General features: G+C 36.1%; 1 pseudogene; it reads right to left on the minus strand.

The window, feature by feature from the left end:
• Positions 1-7,814: 7,814 nt before the first annotated feature.
• LOC147287305 (calcium-transporting ATPase 12, plasma membrane-type pseudogene) lies at positions 7,815-10,937 on the minus strand (annotated as a pseudogene).
• Positions 10,938-12,483: the final 1,546 nt, after the last annotated feature.

Here is a 12,483-nt window from a genome sequence, read left to right on the forward strand (position 1 = left end):
TTTTTATACATATATATATATACCATTTTATATATTTTTTATACATATTTATACCATTTTTGTATACTTTTTATACACTTTTTGTACACATTTTTATACACTTTTTATAATTTTAGTTATACCCATTACCCTATATAATAAAATTAGTATATTATTTATAGTTTATACTGTATATACTAAATTTTTTAATTTTTTATAGTTCTAGGGTATAATATATAGTTATATACTATATAAGTGTGTAGGGTATACGCCATATAAGGTATAGGATTTAAAATTTATGGTATAAGATTTAGAATATGGTATAGGTCTATAGGATATTAGGGTTTATGGTATAAGGATTTAATATCTATGGTATAGGGTTTGATCGATTACAACTCATCTCTCATTCTCTAAACCTTAAACCCTAAGCTTTAAAATTTTATATATTCTATATATATACTCTATATAGTCTAGTTACATAAACTAGTTTGCCCAACCAAACCCAATTGCTCAAATCCCAAAACATATGTTTTATATAAATTATAAAACATTAAAAAAATTTAAAACATATGTAAATATTACAAAACCGCAGTGGAGAACCGCACCTTGAATGGTCTGGTTTGGTTTGGTTTTTTTACTCTTTTCTCGGTTTTAAACACCGAACCGCACCGCATATGAATGTTCGGCGCGGTGCCCGGTTTCAGGGGAGAAAAGGACCGAACCGCACCGCGCCCACCCCTAATGCAAACAACTTTTCAGGTCAAGACCCCTTTATGATGTCATAATATTCTTTTGTTCGCTCGATTACTCCTGCTAAGTTGTTGTGTAATTGGTTACAGCCGAACTCTGTGTTGTAGCTGAGATTGTATCATCTCGATCAAGAAGTTGTAATTTCCTTTGATTGGATATGACCTTGGTGTAGCTTTCTCTTGCATGGCAAGGTTAGGGTGGTGGCACGTGGCATTTATTTCTAGTATCAACAGTTGTTATGTCACGTGGTGTTACGGTCATAGACAGTAATTTCTCGCGAAAAAGGGGAGTGAGTGGCAGACCGGTGTTAGGAGTTAGGCGGACACATATTGGGGATTGGGCGGGATGAAGCGCGGAACTAATGTCACGTCATTAAACAAACTGCATCATGATTGGCCACGCTAGCATTTAACCTCCAACTCTAACGGTGCATCAAACATAAGCCTAGTTTTCAATTTAAATATTAGTTTATGGACACACTTGAAAAATTTTATTGTTCGTGGATCTGCTTGAAGGCTAATTTGGTATTGAGCCTATATTTTTTCATGTATATGTTGTCTAACCCTAGACCTCTCATTTTCATTTTACTGTTAATATTCTAATTTCTAACTCTCGCTTGAAGGCTAATTTGGTATTGAGTCTATATTTTTTCATGTATATGTTGTCTAACCCTAGACCTCTCATTTTCATTTTACTGTTAATATTCTCATTTATAACTCTCTCTCATCTTCTTCTCTTTTTCTCACGGTCTCACTTTCTCATTTCTAACCCCTTATCTTTTCGTATTTTTTTGGCTTATTTACTTCAAATATTTTACTTTATGTTTTGATTTTTTTTCACGGCTATATGAAGATTTAAAACTTACAAAAAAAACAAAGAGATTTGATTCAATAAATTTTTGAGTTTAAATAGAGTACCCTTATACAAAATGAAAAGGGCTATGATCTCAAAAAAGTAAAAGGCTATAATTATAAGGGTCTAATACTCTAGTCTCACCCAAATAATAGATGTGCAATATATAATTGCTATCAAACGAATGAACACTCCCAAAAAATGAGCACTATGCACGTTCTATCAAATAAGTAATCATTGTTACAATCCATTAGAGGAAAGGACCTAGCAAGGCCTGTTTAAGGCACAGCACGAGCACAAATGGTCCGCGGGTCGTGTCGGTCCTAGTTTTTAACTATATGAGCCGACTCAAGCACAGCACGAAAGCACGATGAGCTAAACTTCAACAGGTCGGGCCAGGTTGGAACGACCCATTTGACACCTCAACATGCAAACAACTTTTCAGGTCAAGTCCCCTTTATGATGTCATAAGATTCTTTTGTTCGCTCGATTATTCCTGTTAAGTTGTTGTGTAATTGGTTACGGCTGAACTCTGTGTTGTAGCTGAGATTGTATCATCTCGGCCGAGAAGTTGTAATTTCTTTTGATTGGATATGACCTTGGTGTAGCTTTCTCTTGCATGGCAAGGTTAAGGTGGTGACACGTGGCATTTTATTTATAGTATCAACATTTGTTATGTCATGTGGTGTTACGGTCACAGACAGTAATTTCTCGCGAAAAAGGGGAGTGAGTGGCAGACCGGTATTAGAAGTTAGGCGAACACATATTGGGGATTGGGCGGGATGAAGCGCGGAACTAATGTCACGTCATTAAACATACTGCATCATGATTGGCCACGCTAGCTATTTAACCTCCAACTTTAACGGTGCATCGAATATATATAAGCCTAGTTTTCAATTTAAATATTAGTTTTTGGCTTGAAAAATTTTATTGTTTGTGGATATGCTTGAAGGCTAATTTGGTATTGAGCCTATATTTTTTCATGTATATGTTGTCTAACCCTAGACCTCTCATTTTCATTTTACTGTTAATATTCTCATTTCTAACTCTCTCTCATCTTCTTCTCTTTCTCTCACGGTCTCACTTTCTCATTTCTAACCCCTTTCTTTTCATATTTTATTGGCATATTTACTTCAAATATTTTACTTTATGTTTTGATTTTTTTTTTTACGGCTAAAATGAAAATTTAAAACTTACAAAAAAAAGAGATTTAATTCAATAAATTTTTTAGTTTAAATAGGGTACACCTATACAAAATGAAAAGAGCTATGATCTCAAAAAAGTAAAAGGCTATAATATATTAAGGGTCTAGTACTCTAGTCTCACCCAAATAATAGATGTGCAATATTTAATTGCTATCAAACGAATGAACACTCCCAAAAAATGAGCACTATGTACGTTCTATCTAATAAGTAAGCATTGTTACAATCCATTAGAGGAAAGGACCTAGCAAGGCCTTTATATATAATTGATGACCAATCTAATTTGGAGGAAGATGTTAGTGTATAAAACTTAATTTCTTCACACACCTTTAAATATTGCTCATTTGTTCATACTTCACATCAAATTAATTGAAGACCGATTAAGCAGTTTAGTACCTTAGGCTTTGGGTCACTGCCGCGTATGTGGCTCAGTTTGATGCACATGTAACTGAAGAGATATATGTTTCAAGTACAATTCTATTATATTGCATATTGCCAAAGTCACAAGGTGGCTGTATAATTTTGTTGCGCGCGATAGTAGCAGATTCTTTTGTTACAGTGGCGGGGATAGGTTTAGGTGTAAGAGCTTTTGTCTAAATGGGTTTCTGTTTTAAATTTGAGTGTAGACAGCTAAGTTAGGAAAATGTAGTTGGGATAGGAGAATTCTTTGAGGTTTGTTCTGTAACTCATTCATTTGAATACATTTCTCCTTTGAACTGTATAAATATTGTAAGAGGCTGAACTCGAATCCAACTTCGGAAAAGACTTGTCCTATATATTCTTTTTTTTCAAAGATGTTATGACACTGAACACGAAACGCTAGCAACTGATATAACACTACTCAAAATTATTTACACAAACTGCAGTAAAAGACCTACAAAAGATTTAGTCTGAAAACCTTTTTTTTCTGTGTTTGACAATGCAGAAGCAGTTGGGCTGCTTGGAACCTGGTATACAGAAACTGGAATGTACTTGACAAGCCAACCAATCGGCCATGACAAAGCTGCAAAGCCAATGCAAGCACCCCATTGCCCCCAATCCAGCCTCTCAGTACTGGCAAGCCTCTTCAGAAATTCCACCACCAGCAGTTGAAGAACAATGGTAATACCAATTATGGCTACGAACAGCTTGTTCTTGAGTAAAGCAAAATATTGGGTGTAACGATACGTAGCTATAGCAGTATTTATATATGGACGTTTCAGAGGCAGGAAGGAGGGAAGAAGATGCACTCGATCGAATTTCAAACTCAGCTATATATTTACTTGTTTTGTAACACTAAGTAGTTTACGCCAGACCATATATGACGCCCACCACCCAATGTGAGTTTTTTATTTTTACTTGCCTCCCCGCCGTGGTGCAAAGAGAAAAAGTATATATATATATGGTCGAAAGAGAAAAAGAGAAAAAGTATTTTTTTTTTTTTTTTGATGAAATCCTCATTTGTTTTATCAAAGTTAGATATGCAAATGATTTTCGATTTAACTAATTTTTTGTAAGGATATCTATCAATGGAGATGTAAAAAATGAACAATTTGGATCGACACAAAACGACTCGTGTGGGCCATAATAGGGTATACTTCAATATAAATAAGTTGAGGTATACCTCAATAGAAAGAGTCTGTACAGGTTTCTTCTATTGAGGTATACCTCAACTTATTTATATTGAGATATGACCTTTTTGGGGCCCACACGAATCGTTTTGTGTCGATCTGAACCATTTGCAAGGATCATCTTCATTGATAGATTATCTTTACAAAAAATTAGTCAAATCGAAAATCAGTTGCCTATCTAACTTTGATAAAACAAATAGACGGTTTCATCGAAAATATTTGGTTCGTCTATTTATTTGATCAAAGTTAGATAGACAAATAATTTTCGATTTGGCTAATTTTTTACAAGAATAATCTATTAATGGAGATGTAAAAAATGAACGGTTTGAATCGACACAAAACGACTCGGTTGGACGCTAATAGGGTATATGTGGATTGTCTGACTGTAGTGGAAATTGAAGAAGACAGAAAAAACGAATTATCGAATTAAAGCAAAATGTCGGGTGTCACCAAAGAGTAAAATTTCGGATTTTGCAGAAATTTCGATGGAAATTTCGAGAAATTTTAAATTTCGACAAAAATTAGACAGAAACGACGGAAATTACTATCAAAATACGGAAATTTTGAATGAAACTTTACCATATGTTTATTTAATATATTATCTAGTACATTGATAAAAAACATTGAAGAAACCTAATTATATAATATGTTTTATGTTATATAAGATAAATATAATGCGTGCTTGAGGTAAATACTATTAAATAAACTTCGTATAATAAATAAATAAAATTAATATATTCTTTATACTATATAATCTATACTCTATATTTTTTATGATATGATATAAGATATTAGAGTTTAGGCCTCTTAGGGTATTTTTTATTATTTTTTATATAAAAATATATATATTAGAGTTTAGGGTTTAAAAATAATTAAACGAAACTCCAAACTATTTTTTATTTTTTTAATTGCCCAAAAGCCCTAAATCCCAAACCCCAATCAACCCTTAATTTTTTTTTACTTTTTTGTTTCTCTTCACATCATAATGGTATCCATTAAGTACATGATACAGCACCTTTTTTGTTTCTCTACACATGATAATAGACTGAATAGTATCCATTAAGTATTTGAACTTTGACTATGTCAGCGTTGGCCTCCCAAAGAGGAGAAATAAAAGCTCCATGGGTCATAGGTGGACACCGTGTAACGAGTATGTTAGTTGGGGGGAAAAAGATACGTAGCTAGCAACGTTTATATATGGGCGTTTCAAAGGCAGACGCGGAAGGAGGGAAGAAGGTGCACTCGAATTTCCAATTCAGCTATATATGTACAAGAAAAAAGAAGAAGACATTATCAGCTAAGTATTTTACGGAAGACCTTGACGTACAACATCACCCGTTCACCGCCATACCACCATAAGCATGCAGCTGCTTTCAATCTGTTGGGTCCCATGACGCCTGCACCACCATATATATATATATATATATATATATGCGACCAGTGAAAGAGAAACAAGTCACACGTCACGTACAGTAGACATTATTCAAGAGTTGGACTGCATGTACACTAATTAGAAGTGAACAATACCAAGAAAGGCTTGCTAGTGCATGTCTGCCTTGGGACATGTGGATGGGAAAAAAGACCAAGCTCTTTAATGATTAAGAATATAAGATGATGCTTGGCCCAAAAAAAAAGAATCTAAGATGATGATAATACAAAACATAAATCACAGAAAACAAAAAGATTCAACCTCCAAATCAGCCATCATGAATGGTATTGAGCTCATGATCATAGCTAATTTGAGGTGGAATTTTTTCAAAGTCGACATGTCACCAGTCACTGTCACCACTATATGTTTTTTTTTTTTTTTTCCCAAAGACTGCCTTACTAATTAAGGCCCTCTAGCATGCATCACCCTCAAACTTATATAGGAGATTGACTTTTCATTTTTCACCGTGTCGTGCTTGGAAGGAGAAGGAAGTAACTTCAATGTAGCTTCCTCTGATTTTTTATTTTTTTTTGGTCATGCATCAATTTTCCTCATATTCTTTGCATGCACGTCCAACGGTCCAAGAAAGTGATTCTATAAATTAACTAGGCTTGAACTTTTCCTTTAGGAAAGTAGAACGTGTACGTGATCAACTTGTGGCAATTTAAAATTGATATATAACAACTTTCATTTTAAATCCTCAGTGTGAAACTGCGAACAAGGTCATGCCAGCTGGGGACAGCCATAACTTTCTGAACTAGAAAATCATGCAAGGACAATATTATATTAATTCCTAAGTTTAAAATCATTCCACCACATACAATTCCTAACAAAAGTAGTACGTACTGACCTTCCAATCCCAAACAATATACAAGTCTTGTTGGGAAGGAATATATACTGAGATTAGAGATGATGCATGGAAATAAGAAAACTAGAAAAGGGATCGATGGAGAACCCAATTAAATGTATATGGGTCCACAAGGACCAATTGTCCATCTAAGATACCTTTAAAAAATAACTCTCTAGCTCCGACAATTCCCTACCAATATAACCTTATTGAAAATGCTAAATAATATTCACCAAAAAAAATGCTAAATAATTAAATTAGTAATATACGTAAATAAATTTTCGATTGCTAACATAAGTAATTCATTGAACGTACATAGATCAATTATCTAATATTGCATGTTTAGTTCTCATCAGAAAATTGAATAAGATTAAATGAATCCTTGCATACACACAAATTATAAGTTATAAATGAGAAGTTAATATATATTGCAGAAAAATATAATCATGACCATATATTATATAACAACAATGTAGAAACAATAGTATTGTTGTAGAGTCATTATCAAGAAAAAAATATCCAAGTCATTATCAAGAAAAAAGAAGAAGACATTATCAGCTAATTAAGTATTTTACGGAAGACCTTGACAACATCACCCGTTCACCACCATACCACCATAAGCATGCAGCTGCTTTCAATCTGTTGGGTCTCATGACGCCTGCACCACCATATATATATATATATATATATATATATATGCGACCAGTGAAAGAGAAACAAGTCACACGTCACGTACAGTAGACATTATTCAAGAGTTGGACTGCATATGCACTAATTAGAAGTGAACAAGACCAAGAAAGGCTTGCTGGTGTAAGAGCTTTTATCTAAATGGTTTTCTGTTTTAAATTTGAGTGTAGAAAGCTAAGTTAGGAAAATGTTGTTGGGATAGGAGAATTCTTTGAGGTTTGTTCTGTAACTCATTCATTTGAATACATTTCTCCTTTGAACTGTATAAATAATGTAAGAGGCTGAACTCAAATCCAACTTCGGAAAAGACTTGTCCTATATATTCTTTTTTTTTTTTCAAAGATGTTATAAAACTGAACATGAAACGCTAGCAACTGATGTTACACTACTCAAAATTATTACAGTAAAAGAGCTACAAAAGATTTAGTCTGAGAACCTATTTTTTTCTTTGTGTTTGACTATGCAGAAGCAGTTGGGCTGCTTGCAACCTGGTATCCAGAAACTGGAATGTGCTTGACAAGCCAACCAATCGGCCATGACAAAGCTGCAATGCCAATGCAAGCACCCCATTGCCCCCAATCCAGCCTCTCAGTACTGGCAAGCCTCATCAGAAATTCCACCACCAGCATTTGAAGAACAATGGTAATACCAATTATGGCTAAGAACAGCTTGTTCTTAAGTAACCCCTTAAATGTGTTCTTCTCCATTTTTCTTGCATTGAACTCATTGAAGACTTGGCAAAGAACAAAAGTGTTGAAGATAAGGGTGTTCTTAACCTTTTCATCCACACCAAAGATGGATCTTCCCTTAAATTGTAGAGTCAGCAACATGGTGACCTGATACAAGGCCTGAGCAATGAGGTTTCTCCACATGTCTCTGGTTATGAGTGGCTCTGTTCGACCCACAGGTTGCTTCTCCATGAGATCATTAGTCGGCTGTTCAGTGGCCAAAGCCAAAGCCCCTAATGTATCCATTATGAGGTTCACCCATAGCAACTGGACCGCAGTCAATGGAACTTTACCAGAAGAAACAGCACCAACAAAGTTGATAACAAGTGCAGCCAGGATGACTGTGAGTTGGAACTGAAGAAACTTTTGAATATTGCTATACACACACCTTCCCCACCTCAGAACTGTCACCACAGAGCTGAATTTATCATCTAAGATGACAATATCTGAGCTCTCCTTTGCAACGTCAGTGCCTTGGACCCCCATTGAAAGCCCGATATCTGCTTCCTTTAGGGCCGGTGCATCATTTGTGCCATCTCCTATGACCGCAACCACGTGGCCTTTCTGCTTCAGGCACTGTACCATTAGAAGCTTATCAGATGGTGACGATCTTGCCATTACACGAATCTTATCAATCTTTTCCATCATCTCTTCATGTGAGTAATTTCTGAATTGTGCACCTTCTACTACAGCCTGATCATCTTCCAAATCCTCATCATATGGTTTGAGAATCCCACATTCAACAGCTATAGCTCTTGCTGTGTGCACGTGGTCACCAGTCATCATCTTAATGTTCACTTTAGCAGCTCTGAATGTATCTACTGCTGTTCTGACTCCTGGTTTGCACGGATCTTTTAAACCCACAAGACCTAACAATGTCAGTCCACTTTCTTCAAGCTTCTCAGGATTGACCCGACCATTCTCTTCTTGAAGCACAATTCTGTGAGCAAAGGCAATGCACCTCAGACCTTTGGCTGCCATGTTCTGAACAATTGACTCAACATGCATTCTTTCTCCATCATTTATGGCTTTCACTATCCCAGTTTTATCATAATAATTTGAGCACATGGAAAGTATCATTTCTGCAGCTCCCTTCCAGTGGGTTTGAGTAGCCTTTTCGTTGTTCCTCCTCATCAAAACACCGCTTCTCTTTTTGTCTGACTTGAAGGTCTCTTCATGGATGATCTCACACCCTTGTTTCACTTTATCAATATTCACACCTAAATCAAACATGCCCCAAGAAAGTATTGCTTTCGCAGTTGGGCTACCAGATTTCTCAGGGAAGGATGATGAATTTGGTGGTTTACAAATACTTCCAGCAGTGCTTAAACCAACAGCCTGCTGGAGTAATTGGAGAATGGTAGGTTCTATCTCTGAGAGATTCTCTTCTGTCATTGCTTCTGTACCAAGCCAGAACTCATTAACCTTCATCTGGTTCAAAGTAAGAGTGCCTGTTTTGTCTGTGCAGATTGTTGTGGCTGACCCCATTACCTCACAAGCAGAGAGTTTTCGAACCAAAGCATTGTGATTCATCATTTTCTTCATTGAATAAGCCAGAGTCAAAGTAACAGCCAGAGGAAGACCTTCTGGAATTGCCTCCACAGCAGTCGTGATTGCTGCAGCTACAATATCCACAACAGTATTCATCACATCATCAAACTTGGTCTGGCTGCCACTGGATTTCCAGTTTCCTCTATTATCTTTGGTGTTTCCTGTGAAATAATGAATCAGAGAAGCCAGAAGAACAAGTAGATCCACTGCTAAACCAACCTTCCCAATAGAGGAGGTCAGTTTGTTAAGGCGTGTTTGCAAAGGTGTCTGCCTATCCAAATCACGGCCTATCGAGCCCATGATCATCTCGCCCCTTGATGTGTTCATGCCCACAGAAGTCACAAGCATCAAACCAAACCCGTCTGTCACCTTTGTGCCAGAGAAGAGAAAGGGATTGTCTCTGTCATTGATCTCATTGAGTATGTTGTCACAACTACTATCCCCATTCATGACCTTCAAGGAAAAGCCTTCCAAGAACAACCCATCTGCCGGAACCTGATCACCAATCTTCAAACGCACGATATCACCGACCAAAATGTCAGAGATTGATGCAGAACGGCGCAGTCCATCTCTCATAGTTTCCACAAGACTTGTATGCTCATCACCACTAATCTTTTTCGAGAGCCTTTGATCAAATTGTCTTGACTGCCAAAAGTTGGAGACAGCAGACACAACAACAACCAAAAGGACAGCAAAAATGATTCCGCCACCACCATACCACCCATTCTTCCGGCCATGCTGTTTAACACCAAACCCTAGAGAGAGCATTCCGCATACCACAAGTATCATTGTGGCGTCCTTGAATATTACTTCAAACACAAAACTCAGAAAGCCTTTTGGTGCAGGCGGCTTCTGATATATGTTGGCACCAAAAACATTCTTTCTATGCATTAGATCAACCTCATCACTATCACTAATGCCACTTTTTGCATCACTCCTAAGAATTGCCACCAATTCTTTGGACCCTCCATATTGACTCAAAAGCTCAAAGTTCTTTTCCTTTACCATATTGGTAAGCATTTCCTGATCAATATTATTGTTTAGGAAAGGAAGGTGTTGGTGCAACCGGGCATTGATGGGTTGCAGCTGCACGTCTATGGCTGTGTATGAGAGGGAGCGCAGTAACGGGGCATTGTTACCACCGACTACCTGTTTCTTGCAAAGTGAAACAAGAACCCTGGTGGAGTATATGGCTGTGAAAGCGAACCTCCACCTCTGTTTGGGTTTCGGCAAAGCTGGGATATCTTCTTGATCTTCTGACATGGCGGCATGTTCTCCAGGTTTTTGAGGCCTCAGAGACATATATGACAGTGGGAAAGATGAAGACAGAAAAAAGAAATTGAGGTGGGTGTAGGCTGGGTGTAACGAGTATGAGATATGGGAGAGATACGTAGGTAGCTAAGGAGTTTATAGAGATATATGGGACCCTTCAAAGCATTCATATGGAAGGAGGGAAGAAGGTGCGTACCAAATGAAAGTAGGGAAAAGATTTTGTGACCTATTGTGGCACAAACTTCATGTGCCCTAATCTTATATGGCAAAGTAAAATAATACACATAATTTTTTTTTCTTTTTGGTGATTATACACATCATTATATATTTTTTAAAATCAAATTAATATCATTTTTATTGAAAGACTATCTTACCCATCCCAAATCTAAGGGCTATAGTTTACTTTACATTGTTAATTTGTTATCTTCCTCCAACATTCAAAACCTGCAACCTATAATCTGCAACACACGTTGAAATTCTCCAACAACAACTTTGAATTAATGTTCTTCAACTCCAAGTCTCCAATGTTTAAATCTTCTCTCAAATAATCCAACACTTTTTTATTCTATTTAAGAATCCAATTCTTATTTATCCTCTTTAAGAATAAAATTCTCTTATCTAGAACAATTATTTGTCTCTATGTAGATCAGAATTATATCAAGAACTGAAATCATCGTGATTGAATTACAAGCTTGATTAATAATGGTGAGTGGGGATTGAGTTTTATAACTAGTGCACAGTACATGGGTTAAAGACTCATTAAAGTTTGTGTAATTCATTTCTATTCAATTTGAGGCCAGGCAGTTATTTACTCGATCCCTCTACGCTCCCAAGATTAAGAGCGTAATGGAGCTTCAGAATTGAATCAAGCAATAGAATCCAACTGCGCGCTACTTATTAAATCAATATTGATGGTGTATACGTTTTATTCAATCTATGGTCTTGGTCACTTGGTCAACTCAGTAGCCATGGCAATCTCGGTTTTGTTTCCTTCTGGAGTAGTAAATGACAATAGCTACTTATTAGATTAATATTGATGGTGTACGTGAATTAGTTAAAATGGTTATGCTTTGATTTCTATTCAAGCATTAGAATCTTTGTTTTTCTTTGATTTATTAAGTTACTTTATCCCATATATTGTTGTTATCTTCTCAACTTTCAAGTTTTGCAAATATAAAATTGAAAAATATACTAAGTAGCTTTTTAGGGTTCTAAAATTGGGAGAAAATGATGAATGTATGTGCAGAAGTTTTAATTTTGCAGTGAAACTTTTTTGTAATTTAATTAATGTTTTGTAGAATTTTAAATAAGGTTATATTAGTCTTTTTAAAAGCTTATGTGGTAATTATATATATTATTAGATGTATTAAATAATTTAATTGACATAGAAATTCCATGTCATTAGGGCACTCTAGCATTGCCCATGAAAGTAACAGTGCACAACTAGAATAAAGGCTTAAGGGTGCAACCGTGCAAAACGAAGGAGGTCATGCAGGTCAAACGACAACCCATGAAGAGAAAAGGAGGTAGAGGTCAGCATACTACACTAGAGGTATCAAACGGGTCGGGTCAATCC

Source organism: Dryas octopetala, chromosome 4 (genome assembly GCF_963921425.1).
Source record: "Dryas octopetala chromosome 4, drDryOcto1.1, whole genome shotgun sequence".
Lineage (NCBI taxonomy): Eukaryota > Viridiplantae > Streptophyta > Magnoliopsida > Rosales > Rosaceae > Dryas > Dryas octopetala.